This window comes from Phasianus colchicus, chromosome 1 (genome assembly GCF_987193195.1).
Source record: "Phasianus colchicus chromosome 1, bPhaCol1.hap1.1, whole genome shotgun sequence".
Classification (NCBI taxonomy): domain Eukaryota; kingdom Metazoa; phylum Chordata; class Aves; order Galliformes; family Phasianidae; genus Phasianus; species Phasianus colchicus.
This window is the reverse complement of record NC_143436.1, coordinates 76,033,374-76,047,311: the sequence shown is the minus strand read 5'-3', so window position 1 is coordinate 76,047,311 and position 13,938 is coordinate 76,033,374. Positions and strand designations below refer to the sequence as shown.

The 13,938-nt window shown below is 43.9% G+C and overlaps 1 long non-coding RNA gene and 1 pseudogene across 1 annotated transcript in view; both read right to left on the bottom strand.

Annotated features, from left to right (window-relative positions):
• Positions 1-1,874: 1,874 nt before the first annotated feature.
• Positions 1,875-13,938, bottom strand: part of LOC116231394 (uncharacterized) — a 40,572-nt gene continuing 28,508 nt past the window's right edge. The window contains exon 6 of the long non-coding RNA XR_016470105.1: positions 1,875-3,303. This is a non-coding gene — a long non-coding RNA (uncharacterized LOC116231394). The remainder of the gene's footprint in view (positions 3,304-13,938) is intronic.
• LOC149919748 (endogenous retrovirus group K member 8 Gag polyprotein-like) lies at positions 7,690-11,622 on the bottom strand (annotated as a pseudogene).

The window sequence follows — 13,938 nt, the reverse complement described above, 5'->3', positions numbered from 1 at the left end:
ATGTAGACTGAAACAAACATTAAAATAAAAAAAATCTACTAAATCAAAAGGGAAGAAGGAAAGCGTTGCTTTATGTAGAACATCCATCAGTTTGGTAGAGTGTCAGAAGTGAGAAGTGGTTGGTGGCAAGCAAGTATTATTCATTCTTTGTCATATATTAAAATAAAGGATGTTTTATTTTCTTTCATGTACCAAACCGTAATACCAAACAGTTCCATTTGTCTTAAATACTCTATACAACTGCAGATAATTACAGCAACATAAAAACCAGCATTATGACATACCTAGAGGGATTAGTTTGACTTGTGTTTGGTTCCCAGGTCCCAAGATGCCAGTATCTGGGAAAGTGGCCAATGGAAATTCAACTGTGCAGAGGAACAGGAAAAAACCCTATATCTGTATATCAGCAATACAGAAATAATTGATAAAATGCTCAGGAAACAAGCTGTGTTTAACCAGCACTGTCCAATCCAGCCTGTTGCAGGGTCCACGACAGCAGTGAGAGGAAAGAGCAGCAGACAAGACTCCTCTGGCTTGTACCATGGTATTAGTTCTAGCACGCTTAAGTTCTGCATTTGAAGTTACATTAGCAAGCCTGATGTGCCTGGCAACAGCACAACATCTCACTCCATATGTAACGTATTTTCTGTGGCAAAGAACTTCTTTGTTCATAACTCACGGACTTTGCATGTTCATAAAAGCTGTTACATACTTTGGAAAGTTCAGGCATATAGCATACCTTCAGTCCTCCTCTGTATTCGATTCCTACTGACTTCATAGTAACTGCTGTTCCCAGCTCAATGACAGCCGGCGCAGGATCGGGGCTGAATTTGAGGTAGCAGTCACTGGCTGAAAGGAATTCCTGTAATATGCTGCACTCCCCGAAGTACGATATTCAGTGGAATTTTGACGGGCTGGGCTTGACAGATTTACTGAATTAAGTGCAGAATCCATAGAGTCCTCAGAAAAGCGATGCTCTTTGGAAGTGCTGTTTTCTTCTATACGTAACGTTTCTGCTACAGAAAACAAAAGCATCAATCTGTTCAAAACGATGGGCTTTGTAGCTTTGTTATTTAATTCCTTGCTATGTTCTCTTGAAGATAATAACAAGCTCCAAGCCTGTTAACAAGTCTCCTGTGAGACAAGACTTACTGAAGAATAGTCATTCTCAAGTAATCACTGGTCCTTTACTACATTAAAAAATTTCCAGTAAAATGTCTAATAGACAAGTTTGAGACAGTCTTCCATAAATCATCTCAGCTGTATATGTTAAATATTATGAGCAGGATGTGGACATAAGGTTTGATTTTTTTTTTTCATTGTCTGATATTAGCATTAACACATATGCAATCTCAGTCAAGCATTTTCATTATCTTTCTTAATGGTTATCTTCTGAGAATTTGTTTAGGAGTGCATTATGTTTCTATTTTTTATAAATATAAAAAGAATTTTTTAACATAAAAAAACCTCTCATGTTAACTAGCAAATGTTTAATTTGTTCTACACAGTAGAGGGAGTCTCTAACTTCATATGCAAGAGGACAATTATCATCTGTAGATCTCCATATGTTCGGAGACAATAGCCATCACAAAAAACTGAAGAGACTACATGCAGAGCTGCAGAAGGCTGTAAATCCTAGACTCACATGCACACTAACACAATACAGTCTGATCACAATGCTGCAACTACGAGTCGTTAAACATCAGTGGGAACACCACTCCATTCTCTCATCATTGTATGTTCTCAGCTCCACTTGCACTAGGCCAACATCTAGCCTGAGGAAGAAGTTGGAAGCCTGATGCAAAAATCTGCATGAAACAAATGCTGCTTTGGCAAGAGACTTAAGAGCTGGAAAATATAGCTAACAGGTTCACAGAAGTGTAAACTCCACATTACCATCTTGAAAATTACTCTATGAAAGTTATAAAACATATGCTAGTGGAGCAGCATATTCTTGGGGGTAACTGGTACAATCTGTGAAACAAGTTCCTAGAATATGCTCTTTTAATCATAAATCTGTGTGCAAAGGTATTTATTTTTATTTGGCCAAGTTACTTGGCATGCAAAAATCAGCCGCTGAATTAACAAATTATTTTCTTCATTACATTGGACTGCCGGGTATAGACTTTGTGTGAGGACAGAGTGAGTAGTAATGGATGCCAGCTTTGAAATTTCCGGTCTGTTTACTATGATGCTTTCTGCCCCCATGTGCTGTAATCGGAGCAACCACACGAGCATACTTTCTCCCAGTTTTTGTCTAAACTGCTGCACTAGATCCAGAAGTTTGGCTGCTGTGTATGGTTGTGTCATTATATGTCATGCAGTCTGGGTTGGGGGGCCACTGGTCAGGGGGCACCCCACTGGTCAATCTTGCATCTTTTTTGTTTTCTTGCATCACGATAGGACAGATCTCAAATGGATATGGCTCAAATGGAGCCTCAAGATCCAACCTTCTAGACCTTCTAGTATTTTCAACTACTAAATCTAGGTGGTACAGGCTTACTTGTACAAGATCCTTGGTAGTTTCTGATGATATGTTCCCAAGTTTTCTCAGGGGAATGGTGAGATTTAGTTTTTCCCCAGTTAGTACGGTGACTTGTTGTTTGAATCTTTTGACTCAGTCACATAATAATTGAATTTCATTTTCCAGAATGAGATTCGATATATCCAATTGATTCAAGGCCATTGGAAATGGCCATCCCACAGTGGACACAGCCAGCTGTCATTTTTTTGTATCCAGTATATCTTTACTGAGGCCATGAAAATACTCTGCCATGCAGGCCAGAGACTCATAAAAATTGCTCCCATTCCACAGGGGCCCCATTTTCCATTAACCGTGGCAACCCCATAACATGGGGATCCTAGAAATACAAGGATATGGCGAGGAATAGGTTTTTTTTACCACTCAGTTATGTTCTTCATGTTCTCCTTTTCAGGAAAATTAGGTTTAAACACCTTTAAGAGGTTGATGCCTGCTTCGCTTGCCATTAATGTACAGTAAAATAAAGGTGGTGACAGTGCTTTCAAATAGGATACAGGAACTATGGAGCAATAGTAGGCAATAAAGAAGGAAAATTGTCTTACCCTTTCTGACATCCAGCAACAGCTCAAGAAGATAGTGATCTCTATCCAGAGAGATTCTGCTCACCCTTAAGTGAGGATGAGCAGGGATGATGCCTGGATCCACCCCTTCCAGTCTCTCATGTGCATCGCTTGTGCCTGGTCTTCCTGGGTTAGTGCACTTTTTCACCTGGTGTTTAACCATCGGTTCAGACTGTGACCTGGCAGTTCCACCGCAGACCACTAAGATCATATAGTACAATGATCAACCCATCATTCATAACACGCACTAAATCATGACCCTCAGTGCACATCTATACTTTTCTTGACAACCTTCAGGGAGGGTGACTCTGTCACCTCCCAGGGCAGCCTGTTTTAATGCCTCACTACTTTTTCTGAGAATAATTTTTCCCTAATATCCAACCCGAACCTCCATTTGTGCAACTTAGGGCCTCTGCCTCTCACCAACTAGTCACCTTGGAAAAGAGGCTGAGTCCTACCTCACTACAACCTCCTTTCAGGTAGTTGTAGAGAGTGATAAGGTCTCCCTCAAGCCTTCTCTTCTCCAGACAGACCAATCTCAGTTCTCTGAGCTGCTTCTTATAAGGCTTGTGTTCCAGACCATTGTTTGGACACACTCCAGGGCCTTAATGCCGTTCTTGGCACTTGCTCATATTTATCTTCATGGTGATTGTCCAGCCCACCAATCTGTCACAAGGAAATCAACATATTCTATCAACATAATATAGTCCTACTTAGTATGCCTTCGAGTCCTGCATCTAGGTAACTGTTGGGAAGCGTTAAATAGGACAAGCCCTAAAACGGAAACCTGTGTAACCCCCCTATTGTCTGTTCAACAGCATGATGTAACCTCATTTACTATAACCCTTTCAGCATGACCTGTCAGCCAACTGTTCACTGATCACACTGTCTTTACCAGTATGCTGGACATTTTGTCCAGTACAATACTTTGAGACACAGTACAGAAAACTTAAATGGAAACCTAAAAGATTATATCAGCTGGCTTCCCTTGGTCAACTAGGTGAGTGATTTTGTCATAAAAGGAAATAAAGTTTGTTAAACAGGACTTTCCCTTCATGAACTTGCATTGGCTGTGACAGCATTGTCTTTCACGTGCTTTTCAGTAGCTCCCAGAATAGCCTTCTCCATAATTTTACTGGGCACTGAAGTGAAATTGGTCTGTAATTACCAGGGTGTCCTTTCCAACCCTTCTTGAAAACGGGGACAGTGTTTGCCAGCCTCCACTGACTCAGAGGTCTCAAAATTCCAAAGACCACTGAAAAGTGAGGACATCAGCAAGCTCTTTGAGTACCCAGCATGAATCTCACTGGGCCCAAAGGCTCACATGCATCCAGCCAGAGCAGCAAATCCCACACAAGTTCAGGGTTGGCTGGGAGTTTAGCATTATTGCAGTCACGGTCCTCCAGCTCTGAGAGTCCCAGAGCCCATCATCAGTGCTGAAGACAAAGGTGAAGAAGGCATTAAACATCTCTGCTCTATCTGCATCCCTATTTGTGTGGTGACTGTCCTCATCAAGCAGTGAACCAATGTGATCTCTGGTCTTTCACTTGCTGATAACATATTTTGGAAAGCCCTTTTTGATGTCTCCCACAGGACAGACCAGCTTCAACGCCAACTGAGCTTTGGCTGCACAGATTTTCTCCCTACAACAGTGAACAACATCTGCGTAGTCCTCCTGTGTCTCCAAACCTTGCTTCCAGTGCCATATGCTTCCTTTTTCCATGTAAGCTCAAGAAAGTCCTTGCTCAGCTAAGCTGCCTTTTATTCCAACTGCCTGACTTGTGACAGTTTGTAATTGTCTGTTTCTGTGCTCTTAAGAGGTGATGCTTAAAAAGCAACCAGCACTGATGGACCCTGAGTGACTGCTATTGCAGAATTACTGCAGTAGTGCGAGTTGGACAGCTGAGGCTCCAAGACCTGAGGGAAAAGGGAAAGACTGGCAGCTGTAGTTCTCCTCTTTTCCCACTTCCCACCCCCAAACTTCCCCTCTTAACTAAAACAAAAGCTAAGCCTCTAGTTTCCTTGTCAGAACATCAGGCTGTTTTTCCCTTTTATATCTGTGCATCCTGATTACTATTTTAGAGAGTTTCGGATGTAGTGCTGCAAGAGAGGCGATCTTCTGATCCTGTCAAAACTCCTGAGAACCAGAAACCGCATAAGGAAAACCTGTTATGGGAAAACACATTGCTTATACTTGCTGCTTTTTTTCCTCTGAGCAGAAAAGAAGGAAAATTATTCCATGGTGACCAATCCGTCAATTTAAAGTACTCTCTGGCATTAAAGCACTATTTTAGATACTAGATGCACTTCAAATTTCTATAGCAGAATGTGAGTTACTGTGTAACCCACTGCTGGCAAAATCATTCTTAGCACTCACAGCTGGCCTTAGTTTATAATTTTAAATTCCAGTGATTATATCAGTTCACCCAGGCACCACCACTTCTTACAGTACCTCCCTGTTCTTCATTACCTGAGGTCTCAGCTCTTCTCAGTGAAGGAAGAATAATGAAATTACATGAAATTCTTACCTTCTTTTGTCAGGGAAAAAGAGGCTTAAAAGAATACTTACGTATCTTTTTTCCTTCACTCACTTTTATTCACTTTTCTGGTATCCTTGAAAAGGATCTCCCAGTGAAAAGCAGGGACTTTGAATGTTACCATGTCACAAAATAGCTGTAAATCTGTATGAAACCAAGAGCTGAAAGCTGTCAGAATTTGTGGGCTGCTGATTGCATTTTACACTGCTCTGTGAACCTCATGCCAAACTCAACTGTATAAGATTGGATTCTGGAACAGGGAAATGGCTTGGCTACTATAATTTGCAACAACATCTCTATTTCTTAGTAAGCCACCAAATTCAGAAGAGCTGTTTAGGAAACATGCTCTTTTTGAGCCACACAAGGGCCAAAAAATCTTGGATCTCCCTCATAAACACACTAGCCTTGATTCTCTAACTGTTGTTTCTCAGCCTGCTGGATTTACTCATGAATGTCAAGCTTGTGTCAAAGTAATCAGAATGTACAGAAGTTCACCTCTTCCATTCTTGATCACACTGAAGACTGGAAACAAAACCTCAGAACATCTAGCCACAGAATGTTATGGTTTGTCTCCCTCATGGACTTTAGAATTCACCTGTATTTCATTCTCTGCTTTTCAGATCTCTTGTGAGAGAAAATATCACACTGTAATGAAAGAGGCTGAAGCAAATACAAGTTAAACATAAAATAGAACAATTAGTGAGAATTCACTGTGAAATTCAGCTCAGCATAATCATTTGTTTATACTTGTATACTCATGGACACTGAATTTTTGGCATTTCATTTTGCAAAAATGTTCACAAAATTCAAAATAAAGATGGATACCTGTTTTCCCCACGACCGAGGCATGTTCTACCAGGGGCTAGCGATCTACCCTCGCTAGGGCCATTGCAGCACAGACACCAATATGAGGATGCAGCAGATGGCATTTATTATAGCGCAATAACTCCTTAAGTACACCTCTGGCTTCGTCTATGCCCCCTTAAGCATATGTCATATGTCCATCACAGAGCAGGGGAGGTCCTACTCCGTCACATCCCGAGTCCTCGTTAGTGCCTACTACAACATTTCCCCCTCCCCATGCTCGGTAAAGCCTCGCCCCGTTACAACGCGACTGCCATTTCCCAACCAACACCCACCGAGATCGGTAGCCTATGATGCAGAGGGGTTGGTAAGCTATGTTGTGTCTTTTGAGCTAGGCTACTTGCTTTAGCCTATGCCAAACTTTCACATATAATATGACTACAAGCAAAGCAACTATAAGTACCTTAGCTGCTGCCGTAAGTCGTGTTTTCTCCATTTTCCATAGCCCCTCCCAGAATCCATACATAGTCACAACATACACCGCATAGTGACGCACATTAATATAAGTACGATTATTATAATGACACAAACGATAAAGAGTTGCTTCAGCCATGTGAAGTTAGGTAACCAACTTGTGAGCTTCTCCCATAAGTCCCGGAATCTGAATGAAGTATCATCCATGGACACTTGATGGAGTAATTTAGTCTGTTCCCATATTGCGTGTATGTCCGTTTCTACCCTCTGAGTGTTATCAACATAGGCACAGCAGCTTTGATTTATTACCACACAGACTCCTCCTTCTTTGTCTGTTAAGAGGTCTAATGCCATCCTATTCTGTAATACCACCTTGCTAAGCGTTGAAATTTCTCCCTGTAATGTCCTAATTGCATCAATGGTGGCATTTTCTATTATTTCCAAAGTGGCTGAAATGTTAACAATCGCCTTTTCTAACTCACTCACCCCCAAAGATGGGATGAACCATCTAGCAAAACTGTGGAAACCAGTGGGTTTCTCCTCTAAAGGGTTCAGAACCCTCCGCACTGTCTTCCAAGATGTTCGTATGATGAACTTGAGGGGCAGGGTTGGCCCAACCAGCAGGATAGGGGAGGGGCCCTGGGGCTGGGGGACCCTCCCACTCCCATTTCCCTGTTGCTGCTCCTCTCCCTTACTCACACCCTTACTTAGGCATTGATAAGCAGTATGTCCATGCCCACTGCAGTTCCAACATACCCACCCTACCGGTCCCTTTGCCGGTCACTGCGGCCCCTGCATTCCACGCATATTCCGGCAATTTGACTTAATGTGGCCCATTTGGCCACACCTGTAACACGGTCCCTGGGGCTGTTGCGCATCAGTCGCCGCAACAATAGCCGCCGCTAGCCCTTCATTAGTCAGAGATGCCACCTTCTGTTTATCCAAAATATATTTAATCATCTCCCCTGGTGTGCTTAATCGAGGCGCTATCCGTAAAAGATCTCTAATCTCTGGCTGACACTGCTGTCACAGGCAATCCATAATAACTGGACCCTGGGCAGACTTAGGAAGTTCCAATCCTTGGATGGCCTTTAAAAGTCTATTCGCAAATTCAGAGAATGACTCCGTTGGCCCCTGGGTCACTTTAGTCGAGGGGTCCACTAACTCTGCACCTTTAGCTATCCTCCTGAACGCCTGGAGCATTGCGTCTGTAGCTGCTATAAGCTCCCCCGGTCTGAGCCTTCCCGCCTGACCATGAGGGGTCTCCATCCCCCTAGCCATTCCTGCTAGACGCATCAACGAGGACCCATGCAGCGGATGGTGGGGGCTGGATTCCGCTGCCCCTAGAGCCGCCTGCAATCCCACCGTCCACTCCGAGGACCACAATGTGTACTGCACTGGCATTAATACCACACGCATCAGATTTGTTATATCACGAGGGAAGAGGGGACCTAGTGATGTCATAGCTTCTAAAGTGTTCAGGGTGAGGGGTGAGTTTAATCCTTGCTTCTCCACAGCAATCTAACAGACGGGTGATACCTTTCAGATCAAGAGGCACCCAAGTCCTCGTTAGCGCCTGCTACAACAGATACTTGTAGGGAAAGGTGATGGCAGACAACCAGCTCTAAATTACCACCACCACCACCAAAGTGCCCTCACAGCCTAGAAAGCCAACTGTATTCTAGGCTGCATCAAAGGAAGCAAGGCCAGCAGGGAGACGATCCTGCACCTCTTGTCTGCACTGGTAAAACCTCACCTAAAGTACTACATCCAGGTGTGAAGTCCTCAGTACAGGAGAAACATGGAGCACATCCAGAGGAGAGCCACAGAAAATTATCCAAGGGATGGAACACCCCCTCCTTTCCCCTCCATGAGGACAAGCTGAGAGAGCTGGGGCTATTCAGCCTGGAAGGGAACTGTCAGATGCCTTTCAATATCTAAAGGGGGGAGGGGGGCGAGAGAAAGAAGGGAACAGACTCTAATGGGGTTTGCTGTGACAGGACAAGGGGAAATCATAGAATGCTGTGGGTTGGAAGGAACGTTTAAGATCATCTAGTTCCAACCCCCCTGCTATGGGCCAGGACATCTCCCACTAGACCAGGTAGCTCAAAGCCCCATCCAGTCTGGCCTTGAATGTTTCCAGAGTGGGGGCATCCACAATCTCACTGGGCAACCAGTTACAGTGTCATGCCACCCTCACAGTAAAGAATTTCTTCCTAATCTCTAGCCTAAAGTGACTCTTAGTTTAGACTCTTCCAGTTTAAAACCATTTTCCCTTGTCCTGTTGCTACATGTGTTTCTAAAAAGTCCCTCTCAGGCTTTTCTCTAGGCCCCCATCATGTACTGGAAGGCTGCTATAAGGTCACTCTGAAGCCTTCTGTTCTCCAAGCAGAGGAGCCTCAACTTTCTCAGCCTATCCTTGTAGGGGAGGTGCTTCAGTCAGTACAGTCTTTATACAATTCAGAATTGCTATTTCCTGTTGAAAGTTGTCACTGTACCTAGGTAATTGTTGCATTTACATCTGTCCTTGTAAGACTGCATTGATCACAGATTTTAGTCATGTATATTGTTGGTTTGCAAGAATAAACACTGTAACAGGGTTTGGTCATGTATTAAGACTCGAATGACTTACTACACGATCTCTGTTTGGCACAGTTAATCCAGTCTAGTTGCACTTAGCCTAAAGTTGCAACTGGTTTTTCCATGCCATTCTGCATATCAGGTGAGGGTGCACTCGATCCCACTGTCCATGTCACCTACAAAGATGTTAAATAACACCGGTCCCAGCACCAATCCCTGTGGAGCACCCCTCATGTACTTGGACATCAAGCTGTTGACTGCAACTCTCTGAGCATGACCATCCAGCCAATCCCTTATACAGCAAGTGGTCCACTCATTAAATCCATTTTTCTCCAATTTGGTGTCCAGGATGTCATGCAGGACAGTGTCAAATGCTTTGCACAGGTCTAGGCAGTTGACGTCAGTTGCTCTTTTTTTATCCACTGATGCTGTAACTCCATCATAAAAGGCCACCCACGTTTGCCCTTGGCAAACCCATGTTGGTTATCACCAATCAATTTGTCTTTATTTTCCCTGTGCCTTAGTAGGGTCTTTGGCAGCATCTGTTCATGGAACAGAGGTGAGACTGACCGGTCTGCAGCTCCCTGATCTTCTTTTTCTCCCTTCTTGAAAATGGGGGTTATGTTTCCTCTTTTCCAATCAGCGGGAACTTCTCCAGGCTGCCATGACCTATCAAATATGTTGGATAGTGGCTTCGCAACTGTATCTGCTTGTTCCCCTGGAACCTGTGGATGGATCTCATGGGGTCCCATGGACTTGTGCCCCTTCAGGCTCTTCAGATGGTCTCGAACCTGATCTTCACTTACAATGGGCAGATCTTTCTTCTCTGAGTTCTTTCTTTGCTTTCTGCAGCTTGGGCGGTGTGGCTAGAGCCCTTGCCTGAAAAGGCTAAGGCAAAGTCGTCATTGAGCCCCTCAGCTTTCTCCACAGCCCTCATAACCAGGTCTCCAGTTCCCTTCCAGAGAGGGCCCACATCTCCCCCAGCCTTCCTTTTATCACTGATACACCTGTAGAAATTCTTCTTGTTCCCCTTTATGTCCCTGGCTAGATTCAATTCTATCTGGGTTTCACCTTTCCTAACCTGATCCCTGGCCGCTCAAATGACTTCTTTGTTGTCCTCCCAGGTAACCCATTCCTGCTTCTTGTCCCTATAGACTTTCTTTTTGCATTTAACTATGTCCAGGAAATGGTTTCAAACTAAACAAGGGGAGATTTAGATTCAATACAAGGCAGAAGATTTTCACAGTAAGGGTGGTGAGGCGCTGGAACAAGTTGCCTTGTGATGTGGTGGATGCCCCATCCTTGGAGGCATTCAACGTTGGGCTGGAGCAGGCTCTGAGCATCCTCATCTGGCTGTAGATATCCCTGTTCTCTTGCAGGGACTAGATGACCTTTAAGGGTCCCTTCCAACTCAAACAATTCTATGAATCTATGATTCTATCTTACATATGGCTTTGGATAGCAAAATTCCACTTTAACTTTCCAGCAGTCAGTATCAGATTTGCACAGTTTTGTGATCTTTGCGTTGGCTTCAATACTTGGTGTTATTTCTGCTGCAGTCTAGATATGTCAACTGTTGCTAGCATCTTGCATTTCTATTCTGGGGGAAATCAACCACTCAGTGAAAAAATTCCATGTATGATCACTCAGTCTGTTGCTCAGGGTAGTGTCTTTAATCCAAAGCAAGCAATAGAGTCTCTGATTTCTGAACGTGCTTTTCAGCATTTTCACAGCATTTTTATTATCACCCTAGAATAACAGGTAGCAATTGTAATGTACCCTAAGCCAATTTGCCTGTAAAGGGCAGCAGTGATAGTAAGTGTAAATGTTATTCATGAACCCAAGCTGGCTAGGCCTTATCTCCTGGTTGTCCCACACATGCCATATGACTGCAGTCAAGACAATCTGCTCAATGACCTTCTCCTACTACCAGTACTGAGGTCATGCTGACAGGCCCATAGTTCCCTGGATCCTCATTCATGTAGATGTGTGTCACATTAGCAAGTCTGCAGTCATCTGGGTCCTCCACAGTTGACCAGAAGTGCTGATAAATGATGGAAAGTGGTTCAGCAATCACTTTTGCCAGCTCCCTCAAGACCCTCGGGTGGATCCCACTTGGTCCCATGGATTTGTGACAGTCCAGGTGGAGTAGCAGGTTGCTAACAGTTTCCTCCTGAATTGTGGGGAGGTTATTCAGCTCCCCATCCCTGTCTCTCAGCTCAGGGGGCTGAGTACCCTGAGGATAACTGGCCTGACTATTAAAGACAAAGTAAAGAAGGCATTGAGAACGACAACCTTTTTCTTGCCCTCGGTGAAAACCTTCTCCAACATGTCCAGTGAAGCCAGGAGATTCTCCCTGGCCTTCCTCTTTGCTGTTAGTGTATTTGTAAAATCATTTTTTATTATCTTTAACAATGGTGGCCAAGTTAAGTTCTTACTGGACTTCTGCTTTTCTAATTTTCCCTCTAGACAAATCCCTGTAGTAGAGACATCCTTGCGCTCTTCCCAAGTTGCCTGACCCTTCTTCCAAAGATGTCCTCCTTTCCCAGAGCCTCAGCAAATAATCCCTTTTCAGCCAGACTGGTCTTTCCTGCTGGCTCATTTTACAGCAAAAGGGGGCAGTCTGTTCCTCCCCCTTAAAGAGTCTGTCTGGCTACTGGGAAACAGTAGAGGGTAGATTTACAGTTGCATCGTATTCAGTTATCTGCAGTTTAGAATAGGTAAGAGGCTTTTTTTATGGAAAGGTTTGGGTTTAAAGGGACCGTAAGGATCATCTAATTCCAACTCCTCCGCCATGGGAAGGGGCACCTTCAGTTACATCAAGTTGTTCAAAGACCCATTCAACCTGGCCCAAACACTTCCACAGTATTTCTGGGTAACCTCTTCCTAATGCATAATCTAAATTTACCCTCTTTTAGTTTAAAGCTACTACTTCTTGTTCTATCACTACTTTTCCTGAGGAAGAGTCCCTCTCCAGCTTTCCTGTAGGCCCACTTTAGACAGTGGCAGGCCACTATAAGGCCTCCCCAGTGCCTCCTTTTTTCTAGGCTGAACAACTCCAGCTCCCTCTGTCTGTCTTCACAGGAGAGATGCTTCAGCCCTCTGATCATCCTCACAGTCCTCATCTAGACTCACTCCAACAGGTCCACATCCTGCTGGGGGGTCCCAGAGCTAAGCGCAGTAAGAATACTGTATGTGGGGTCTCAAGAGAATTAAGTAGAAGAGGAAAATCACCTCCATCAACCTCCTGGCCACGCTTCTTTTGATGTAACCCAGGATACGGTTGGCTTGCTGGGCTGCAAGTGCAAATTACTCATTCATGCTGAGTTTTTAATCAATCAGCTCCCCCAGGTCCAACTCAGAGCTGCTCTCAATCCTTTCTCCACCCAGCCTGTATTTGTGCTTGGGCCTTGTTGAACTTCATGGGGCCCACCTTGTCAAGCCCATCAAGATCTTTCTGGATGGCATCAACCCTTCTCTCCAGCACACTGACCACTTAGTGTCATCCACAGATTTGATTAGAGTGCACACAACCCACTGTCCATGTCACCAAGAAAGATGTAAAATAGTTCTGGTTCCAATACTGATCCCTGAGGAACACTACTGACCACTAGTCTCCGGCTGGACATTGAGTTGTTGACTGCAACTCTTTAACTGTAACCATCCAACCAATTTCTTACCCATCACGTGGTCCATCTGACAAATCCACGTCTCTCCATTTTAAAGACAAGGATGTCATACAGGACAGCATAAAACGCTTTCCACAAGTCCAGCTAGATGACATCAGTTGCTCTTCCCTTATCCACTGATGCTGTAACCCCACGGTAGAAAGCCACCAAATTTGTCAGTCACAATTTGCCCTTAGTGATGCTGTCACAAATCATCTCTTTGTTTCCCATGTTTCCAGGAGGATCTGCTCCATAGTCCTGCTGAACACAGGACTATATGAGACTGACTGGCCTGTAGTTCTCCAGGTCTTCCTTTTATTCCTTGTGTTTGGGAACTGTTGAGTCACGGCATGAACCACTGATGGGGTTTTGCACAGTGACAGATTCTGAGATAGCTGCTTGCGTTCTTTCAAACTTTATCAGGAACAACAATGGCCAGTGTTCTGTAACTCTGTGCAGCTGGTTAGGATCCATATTTTTTTAATAAATGTGGTTGATCCACATAGAAACTGTTCGATCTTCTTAACTGAGGTAAGGTTTACCCCTAGACCAGATGCTTTCCCTTTCCAAGAGTTAGTCAAGAAACACATAATTTCTAAGAGTGTACATGTGCAATTCTTGTAAATCATACCATGGATTCTTTTTAGCTCTGGAAGGGACAAAGGAAGGTGTCTTTCCTTTATAGCTTTTCTCTTGTGGGCCTTTTTTTCTGCTAAAGCTATTACATTATGTCCCTAAAATCTTAGTTTAGTAAGCACAGAGCTGTAGACCAG